The sequence below is a fragment of the Aegilops tauschii genome, chromosome 7, assembly GCF_002575655.3.
Source record: "Aegilops tauschii subsp. strangulata cultivar AL8/78 chromosome 7, Aet v6.0, whole genome shotgun sequence".
NCBI classification, from domain to species: Eukaryota; Viridiplantae; Streptophyta; class Magnoliopsida; order Poales; family Poaceae; genus Aegilops; species Aegilops tauschii.
Genome location: NC_053041.3, coordinates 85,756,722 through 85,767,680, shown reverse-complemented (window position 1 = coordinate 85,767,680; position 10,959 = coordinate 85,756,722). Strand labels below are relative to the sequence as shown.

The window sequence follows — 10,959 nt, the reverse complement described above, 5'->3', positions numbered from 1 at the left end:
TAACTAAAAAACAGAAAAATTTCTAACATTTCTATAATATTTCTATAACTAAAAAACAGAAAAATTTCTAACATTTCTATAAATATTTCTATAACTAACTTGTGTGTGGACATGGCGGCCGGGGAGGCGCTCACCGGCGAGGCGAGGCGACGGGGACGGCGACGGGCGGCGATGACGCGGATGGGCGACGATGGGGACGGGGACGGGGACGGGGCAGCGACGACGGGGACGGGGACGGCCGGGGCGGCGACGACGGGGACGGGGCGGCGACGGGGGCGTCGACGAGGGGTGGCGACGAGGGCGTCAACGGGGGCAGCGACGGGGGCGGCGACGAGGGGCGGCGGGCGACAGGGCAGAGGAGAAGAAGCAGATGAAAACTGACGAAATTTGTAAGTCCTGCTTATATAGGATGGGCCTTTAGTACCGGTTGGAGCCACCAACCGGTGCTAAAGGTCACATTTGGCCAGCCCAAGTGGCGGGAAGCACACACCTTTAGTACCGGGTGGTGGCACCAACCAGTACTAAAGACCCCCCTTTAGTACCGGTTGGAGCCACGACCCGGTACTAAAGGGGTGCGGTGGCGCAGGTGCGGTGCGGGCAGGTTTAGTCCCACCTCGCTAGCCGAAGGGCGCCCGCACCTGCTTATAAGCCCCGTCGCGGCAGCTGTCTCGAGCTCCTCCCTATTGCAGGCCTTCTGGGCCTACCTTTTCTGTGCTGCCCTGTGGGCCTATTGGGCCTTTGCGGGCCTGCATCCTGGCCCAACAACAGGTTGTGTTTCTAGTCGTATGCAGGCCGCTTTGGCCCAGTAGGCGGGCTTTTTTATTTTCTTATTTTTTTTGCTTTCTTTATTTTTGTTTTATTTATTTTTGAGTTGTTTTTTGCTGTATTTAGAGTTTCTTTGTGAATATTTTTGCTTTAGGTACAAAAATTACAAACTTTCTATTAGTGCCGGTAGTTTACAAATTTGAATAATTTACATTTTGAATTATTTAAAATTTGTGTGAATCACTAGTTTGTGAATAACATAACTTTGAAAATAGATTTTTCAGTGATTCTTTTTTCTTATGTTTAATATTAGTGTGTTTTATCATTATATTCAATTCGGTAATGCTTAGGTTATTTAAAAAATGAAATGCCTTTGTAACGGATGAGTTTTCGTCTGAAACCCTAATACTTCGAAAGAGATTGTCCATTTTGTACACGAAGTGCATCTAGTTTTTGCGGTAACCCTCTCTACTTTTTTGCACATGCTATGTGGGTGAAATTATGATACCATGCCAACTTTCAACCTTTTCTGAGTTCATTTGAAATGCTTTTCAATTTCAGGGTCATTTAGCTGAAAATTCAGTAAATGCATGAAAGAATTTGTTTGCACATAAAATTTCTCCGCGTTTCAAATGCCAAAACACATAACTACCCTAACTATTACAGAGATTCCCTCCTGGGTGTGAAACACAGAAGAAAGTGATGATAGTGAAGCCGATCACTTCCTAGATCTTTGGGTGTGAAACTTTTTCTTCGCGTGTGTCCCTTTGCGCCGTAGCCATGGAAAATCATCATCATTTAACTGGATGCTCGGGTCAATATTCACTTAGAATGGAGCAATTTCATCAAACTTTTCATAATCTTCTGACATGTCTGTCTTGTCATCCACTCCCACGATGTTTCTCTTCCCAGAAAGAACTATGTGGCGCTTTGGCTCATCGTATGATGCATTCGCTTCCTTATCTTTTGTTTTTCTCGGCTTGGTAGACATATCCTTCACATAGAAAACCTGTGCCACATCATTAGCTAGGACGAATGGTTCGTCTGCATACGCAAGATTGTTGAGATCCACTGTTGTCATTCCATACTGCGGGTCTTCCGTTACCCCATATCGTGTCATATTGACCCATTTGCACCGAAACAAAGGGACCTTCAAACCACGTCCATAGTCAAGTTCCCATATCTCCTCTATGTAACCATAATATGTTTCCTTTCCCGTCTTGGTTGTTGCATCAAAGCGGACACCACTGTTGTGGTTGGTGCTCTTCTTATCTTGGGCGATCGTGTAAAATGTATTACCATTTATCTCGTACCCTTTGAAAGTCATTATATTCGAAGATGGTAACTGGGACAGCGAGTACATGTCATCTTCAATAGAGGCGTCATGCATGGTACGTGTCTGCAACCAGCCGGTGAAACTCCTGGTTTGTTCACGTGTAATCCAGTCATCAGACCGCTCCGGGTGTTTGGAGCATAGAAAATTCTTGTGTTCGTCCATATACGGAGCCACCAAGATGGAATTCTGTATAACTGTGTAGTGTGCTTCCGTGAGAGAATGTCCGTTCATACATATTTTTTGATTCCCTCCTAGCGTGCCTTCTCCATCTAGTCTGCCCTTATGCCGCGATTCAGGAACACCAATCGGCTTAAGGTCAGGAATAAAGTCAATACAAAACTCAATGACCTCCTCATTTTCATGGCCCTTGGAGATGCTTCCTTCTGGCCTAGCACGGTTATGAACATATTTCTTTAAGACTCCCATGAACCTCTCAAAGGGGAACATATTGTGTAGAAATACAGGACCCAAAACGTTAATCTCTTCGCATAGGTGAACTAGGACGTGCGTCATGATGTTGAAGAAGGATGGTGGGAACACCAACTCGAAACTGACAAGACATTGCACCAAATCATTCTCTAACCTTGGTATGATTTCTGGATCGATTACCTTCTGAGAGATTGCATTGAGGAATGCACATAGCTTCACAATGGCTAATCGAACGTTATCCGGTAGAAGCCCCCTCAATGCAACCGGAAGCAGTTGTGTCATAATCACGTGGCAGCCATGAGACTTTAGGTTCTGGAACTTTTTCTCTGCCATGTTTATTATTCCCTTTATATTCGACGAGAAGCCAGATGGTACCTTAATACTGAGCAGGCATTCAAAGAAGATTTCCTTCTCTGCTTTGGTAAGAGCGTAGCTGGCATGACCCTGATGTATGCCGTCTTTTCCATGCATACGTTGCTGGTCCTCCCGTGCCTCAGGTGTATCTTTTGTCTTCCCATACACGCCCAAGAAGCCAAGCAGGGTCACGCAAAGATTCTTCGTCACGTGCATCACGTCGATTGCAGAGCGGACCTCTAGATCTTTCCAGTAGGGCAGGTCCCGAATATAGATTTCTTCTTCCACATGGGTGCGCGTCCGTCAGCGTCATTCGGAACAGGTTGTCCGCCAGAACCCTTTCCAAAGACTACCTTCAAATCCTGGACCATATCATGTACATCAGCACCAGTACGGTACTTCGTCCGGTGATCCGCCTCACCTTTGAAATGCTTGCCTTTCTTTCTTACGGGATGCCTGCTCGGAAGAAATCGACGATGTCCCAGGTACACATTCTTCTTGCAATTGTCCAAATATATACTGTCGGTATCATCCAAAGAGTGCGTGCATGCGCGGTATCCCTTGTTTGTCTGTCCTGAAAGGTTACTGAGAGCAGGCCAATCATTGATGGTCACGAACAGCAAGGCCTTTAGGTCAAATTCTTCCCCCATGTGCTCATCCCACGCACGTACACCTGTTCCATTCCACAGCTGTAAGAGTTCTTCAACTAATGGCCTTAGGTACACATCAATGTCCTTGCCGGGTTGCTTAGGGCCTTGGATGAGCACTAGCATCATAATGAACTTCCGCTTCATGCACAACCAAGGAGGAAGGTTATACAAACATAGAGTCACAGGCCAGGTGCTATGGTTGCTGCTCTGCTCCCCAAAAGGATTAATGCCATCTGCGCTTAGACCAAACCATACGTTCCTTGCGTCATCTGCAAACTCCTTCCCGTACTTTCTCTCAATTTTTCTCCACTGCGACCCGTCAGCGGGTACTCTCAACTTTCCGTCTTTCTTACGGTCTTCTCTGTGCCATCGCATCGCCTTGGCATGCTCTTTGTTTTGGAACAAACGTTTCAACCATGGTATTATAGGAGCATACCACATCACCTTGGCAGGAATCTTCTTCCTGGGGCGCTCGCCCTCGACATCACCAGGGTCATCGCGCCTGATCTTATAACGCAATGCACCGCATACCGGGCAAGCGTTCAAATCCTCGTACTCACCGCGGTAGAGGATGCAGTCATTAGGGCATGCATGTATCTTCTGCACCTCTAACCCTAGAGGGCACACAGCCTTCTTTGCTTCGTACGTACTCTCGGGCAATTCGTTGTCCTTTGGAAGCATATTCTTTATCATTACTAGCAACTTTCCAAATCCCTTGTCAGATACACCATTCTCTGTCTTCCATTGCAACAATTCCAGTGTGGTGCCCAACTTTTTCTTGTCAGCTTCGCAATTCGGGTACAACAATTTCTTGTGATCCTCTAACATGCGCTGCAACTTCTTCTTCTCCAAATCACTTGCGCAGTTTCTCTTTGCATCGGCAATGGCCCGACCTAGATCATCAGCGGGCTCATCTGATGCCTCTTCTTCAGCTTCTTCCCGCATTGCCAGCTCAGCTTCTTCCCCCACTGTTGTATCATCGTATTCAGGGAACCCATGGCCAGGATAGCTGTCATTGTCCTCTTCTTCTTCATTGTCTTCCATCATAACCCCTCTTTCTCCGTGCTTGGTCCAAACATTATAGTGGGGCATGAAACCGGACTTAAACAGGTGGACGTGAATGGTTCTTGACGTAGAGTAATTGTGATCATTCTTACAGACTAAACATGGACAAGGCATAAAACCATCCGCCCGCTTGTTTGCCTTAGCCGCAAGCAGAAAAGTTTGCACGCCATTAATGAACTCGGGAGAGCATCGGTCATCGTACATCCATTGTCGGCTCGTCTTCATTACACAACACTGAATAGACCAAATTAATACAAGTTCATACATAAAGTTCATACAAGACTTAAATGCAACAAACAAATAACTCTCTAACTAAAGAATTTAATGCAACAACAAATGCGATCAAGATCGCAACTAAGGTAACAATTGATCCAACAGCATAATGATACCAAGCCTCACTATCAATGGCATATTTTCTAATCTTTCTAATCTTCAAGCACATTTTCTCCATCTTGATGTTGTGATCATCGACGACATCGGCAACATGCAACTCCAATTCCATCTTCTCCCCCTCAATTCTTTTCAATTTTTCTTTCAAATACTCGTTTTCTCTTTCAACTAAATTTAACCTCTCGACAATAGGGTCGGTTGGAATTTCCGGTTCACAAACCTCCTAGACAAAAATATCTATGTCAACTTGATGGGCATTATTTGTCATAAATACGAAATGCAACAACTAGTTTTAAAAGAGAATATACCACATCCGAATCATAACAAGGACGAGGGCCGACGGGGACGGATATCAAAACCATGGCATTATGTATAACAAACAACGTACGGGTAAGATAATTATACGAGTAACTATATATCCAAATCACACAAACATCAATTTGGTAATGTAAAACATTCATGAACAAGAGGCTCACCACAAGGTGGTGCCGGCGACGGAACGGTGCGGGCGATCGACTATGGTTACGATGGAGATTTAGAAGGCACTAAGTAAACCACACCTACATATGCAAACTAAGTGTTAGTTTTGACCACAAATTGCATATAAATCAAATACTAGCACATATATTTTCTACCAAATTACTAAAATCATAAATTAATCACTATACAAAGCATTGCAAGAGCTAATCTAGCAATGAGAGATGAAAGGACAAAGTTGCTAACCTTTGTGATCATTTGAATGGATGGAGGCCTTCAAATCTTGACAAATTTTGGGCAAAATGTGTGATGAGCTCGAGAGGAAGAGGGGAAGAACAGAGAGGAGAGGGGAAAGAGGAAGAACAGAGCGAGCTTGGGTGGACGAAGGGTTTATGTAGGACGACCTTTAGCACCGGTTCGTGCCATGAACCGGTACTAAAGGTGCCGGAGGGGCCACAGATTGACAACATCCTGCCACCACTCACTTTAGTACCGGTCCGTGGCACGAACCGGTGCTAAAGGTCGGCCACGAACCGGTACTAATGAAAGCGGCTGGCTAGCCATTGGAACCGGCACTAATGCACACATTAGTGCCGGCTCAAAAGCAAACCGACACTAATGTGCTTGACATTTGACCCTTTTTCTACTAGTGTCTCTTTACTTGTTCCGTAATACATCACCTCGTGACTAACTCCTTAGTCATTTGCTTGCAAGCTTATGATGTGTATTACCGAGAGGGCCCGGAGATACCTCTCTGATACTCGGAGTGACAAATCTTAATCTCGATCTATGCCAACTCAACAAACACCTTCGAAGATACCTGTAGAGCATCTTTATAATCAGCCAGTTACGTTGTGACGTTTGATAGCACACAAGGCATTCCTCCGGTATCTGGGAGTTGCATAATCTCATAGTCGAAGGAATATGTATTTGACATGAAGAAAGCAATAGCAATAAAACTGAATGATCATTATGCTAAGCTAACGGATATGTCTTGTCCATCACATCACTTTCCTAATGATGTGATCCCGTTATCAAATGACAACTCATGTCCATGGTTAGGAAACCTTAACCAACTTTGATCAACGAGCTAGTCTAGTAGAGGCTCACTAGGGACACGGTGTTTGTTTATGTATTCACACATGTATTAAGGTTTCCGATCAATACAATTCTAGCATGAATAATAAACCTTTATCATGAATAAGGAAATATAAAATAACAACTTTATTATTGCCTATAGGGCATCTTTCCTTCAAAAAGGCTACGATTAACCCCTATACTCGTGGGTCATCACTCATCAGAGGCATGTGTCAAGCGCTCCGACGTGAAAAAGGAAAAGAAGGTTGAGATATTTAACATCTTGATGGCGGCGATTGAGAAGAAGATCAATCTTGAAGGGAATAAGACCAAGCGTGAAGAGAGGAGGTTTGAGCTCACGACCGCTTCTGAGGATACTAAGATCTTGACCATGAGGATGGATGAGTTGGATGATGATGGGCGATGATCGTGTGCCCCGTTCATGTCAAGATGTTGAAGCGCTTGGTAGTAGAGATGGAGGCGCCCGAGAAGGAGTCAGATGGTGAGGTGGAGGCAGAAGGAGAGTGAGTGAGGAGGATTGGATAGACGGTCTGGCAGGGCAAAAATGCCCCTTTTTTGCATGAACTGCTAGATGTTGTTGGATAGTTGGCTCCCGCATCCGTGTCCACGGACTGGTCCGGATCAGTCATCGAAAAAATAGTGCGTCCGTTTTATGGGACCGCGTTGGAGATGCCCTAAGTATGGTCTTGCCATACCCCCCTCCCTTTGCATATATCATGGACAGGGCCATGGAGCAGTCCGATTCCACGAGCAGCGGCGGGTCAGTCCTTTGAAACGCCAAGGCCAGACCTTCCATGTCCTGTTCTGTCAGACTTATTTTCCCTGTTGCTAAATGCAAATAATGCTAATATTCGTTCAAGAATTGTTCAAAAATTACCTGCTCAACCTCACCTGCTTTCACGACTTCCTATTGTCATTTACTAATTTACTAGTGGTTGAGGCGCGCCATTGCACGCCGCTTGAGAGGAAGATGTACGTGCATTTTCTCCATTTTAAAGGAAAAAAACCTCATCTCCATCTCAAAATTACAAGAAAAACCTTTCTCACATCGAGCAGATGACACGCGAACATCACATCCATCTCGAAAAGGAAAAAAAGAGCCTCCAACTTAAAAGAATTTTTTTTACCAATGCTGCGATATATATATTTGATATCATCCAGAAAAAAAAGATCATGTGCATTTCCCTCGAGGAGGCGCCATAAAAATGGGTAGATACATTACCCACGTCCCTGCCATTTCTTAATGGAGCTGCTGCTAATTTGCTTCCAAGAATCCTTTGATAGAACTCAGTTTTGACAGGATGCTACACTTACGGTTTTTTGTTTTTACAGAAATGCTTACGGGACATAGCATTCCTCCATAGGCTTTACCCTTAGGTCTAGCATTTTTGTGCTTTTGACCGCAAAAGAAGACGACCTATTCCACCTCACTTGATTTCATCACTTCGATATTGTCATTACTTCAAGATTTTTGTTCAAGAATATGTTGATACTACACAATTATGAGATGATAACACATCAAATATACTCCAGCTAGTATTAATTCCGAATCATTAATTAACCTCCGATTTTCTGGTGCTGCGGTGTATGTATTTAAGATCATCCGGAAAATCGAAGGAGACCCCCCTCCTCCCCCAATCCCGCCCCATAAACCCAGTTAGATACATTACCCACGTTCCTGCAATCCCACATAACCTTATATGCCATCCATATTCAGCAGGAATTGAAGTCATTTATGTGTTACCACATGCGCTGGATTTATCAATTGACTAATACATGCCAAAAATAAGACACAACACATTAATTGTTTGTGCCATATAAAGATTACTGGTATCGATCCTATTCCAGCATTCTCATCATCTTCCTTGTGTGTACCTGTGTGTCGCTTAAGAAATGGCGTCATTTACAGATCTCTCGGTACAACTTCTCTTGCTCGCCACCCTCTTTCCTACACTCGCACTATCCTATATCAATTCAGCTACCACAAGCATACACCAAAATGCCACAAAATCCTCTGCTTATCGTGCTCGTCTAGTCACCACCCTTGAATGCTGGCGAAGACGCACATCATCAGTGGCACGAGTCTTTCTTGTCGAGGTTGTTGGTAGGTGACTCTATCAAGTCACGCCTTCTCTACTCCTACACCGAGGTGTTCAATGGCTTCGTCGTGAGGCTCACTGATGTCGAACTCGACATGGTGTCCAAGAAGCCAGGATTTGTGCGTGCATTCCCAGACCAAACGCTGCAGCTAATGACCACCCACACGCCAGAGTTCCTTGGGCTAAGGAATGGCACCGGGTTCTGGAGCCAGGCTGACTACAGGAAGGGAGTCATATCGGGTTGCTCGACAGCGGCATCTATGCCGCGCACGCTTCCTTCAACGACCATGGTGTTCCACCACCCCCCGCAAGGTGGAAGGGCTCATGCGACGCGGGCCAGTGCAACAACAAGCTTATCGGTGCCAAGTCACTGATTGCGGGTGATGACTCTGACGACGAAGATGGGCATGGAACACACACCTCATCCACAGCCGCCGGAAACTTCGTAACCGGTGCATCATACACTGGTGTGGGCACAGGCACCCCGGCCGGAATTGCCCCGAGCGCCCACATTGCCATGTATAAGGTATGTGTTGCTCGTGACTGCAAGTCATCTGCCATACTGGCCGGCCTAGAAGAGGCCATCAAGGATGGGGTGGACGTACTCTCGCTCTCCCTTGGCAGCAGCACAAGCGCCAACTTTGATCAAGACCCTATATCTATTGGCGCGTTCAGTGCCGTGTCCAAGGGCATCCTCGTGGTGTGCGCCACTGGCAACAGTGGTCCGTTTCAGCGCTCTGTCACCAACGAAGCACCCTGGTTGCTCACGGTCGCCGCTAGCTCCGTGGACCGGAGCTTTGGCGCCAACATCCATCTCGGCAATGGCAAGAGCATTGACGGAGAAGCACTTACCCAGATAGCGAATCCAAGCTCAAAGTTGCACTCTCTCCTCTACTCCGAGGAATAGCAGTACTGCAATTACCACTATGATAGTAGCATCACTGGTAAGATCCTCGTTTGCAAGGACAATAAGTCAAGGGCTCAACAATCCAAAATCGGCAACATAGTGGGCGCTGGCGCGGCAGGCGTGGTGTTGTTCAACGATGAAATCAGCAGCTACACCACCATTGTTACAGATTACAACTCCAGTGTTGTACAGGTGACTGCAGCCGATGGCTGAGGCCCTCATAGCTTACATCGCGTCGACGGACAATAGCTCTGTGGCGTCTCTTGCGTACAACGGTACATAGTATGGCGTCCGCCCTGCCCCCGTCGTGGCCTCGTTCTCTTCCCGGGGACCAAGCTCACTCGCCCCCAACATCCTAAAGCCGGACATACTGGCACCGGGCCTCGACATCCTTGCTCCTTGGCCATCAAAAATGGGCCATGGACAGGGTCCTTTCAACATCATATCAGGCACATCCATGGCGACGCCACATGTCAGTGGTGTCGCGGCGCTCATCAAAGGCATCCATCCTGACTGGTCACCGGCCACCATCAAGTCTGCCATCCTCACAACGTCGGACATCATTAACGGTACCGGCGGCTCAATCTTGGACGAGCAGCATAGAAAGGCCAGCATGTACGACATAGGTGCCGGCCATGTAAACCCGGCGAGAGCTGCCGACCCTGGCTTGGTGTATGACCTCATTGACTACGCTGGCTACATCTGCTGGCTCCTTGGTGACAGCGGCCTAGCAACCATAGTGCGCAACTCGAGTTTAACCTGTGCGAAACTGCCCAAGGTCCAGGACATGCAGCTGAATTACCCGACGATAAGCGTGCCACTAACATCGACGCAGTTCACCGTGAACCGGACTATGACATACGTCGGGCCAGCAAATTCAACATTCAAGGCGAAAGTGGACGTACCGAGGTCTCTGACGGTGCGTGTCGTCCCGGAGACGATGTCGTTCTCCAAAACCGGAGAGAAGAAGACCTTCAGTGTGTCCGTGAGCGGCCATGACCTGGGCAAAGAGCTCTACGTGGAGGGAACCTTGAGCTGGGTATCGGAGAAGCATGTCGTGCGTAGCTCCGTCGTCGTTGTCGCCACAGGAGGTGATACTGCTCCGGCACCATCACCATGAACGATGTCCATGCCATGAGATCGATAGCTGTTTTCTTTGTCCTTGTTCAATTCATTTTCGGTTTACTGTTGCGTCAACATAAACAGTAATAATGGAACAGGAATGTAAATCGTCTCATATATACCAATACGTGATGGTGTAGAGTTTGTTTTTTCTGTTTTATTTATTTTTACTTTTTTACTGCAAAATTGCGGGTCAGTTACAATTCCATTCCCTTGTTCCGCTACTCAACGCGCCTGTGAGGCATTGGTTTCAGCTTTATGTTTTGT

General features: G+C 46.4%; 1 pseudogene; it reads left to right on the top strand.

Moving 5' to 3' along the window:
- Positions 1 to 8,457: 8,457 nt before the first annotated feature.
- LOC109768765 (subtilisin-like protease 4) lies at positions 8,458 to 10,604 on the top strand (annotated as a pseudogene).
- Positions 10,605 to 10,959: the final 355 nt, after the last annotated feature.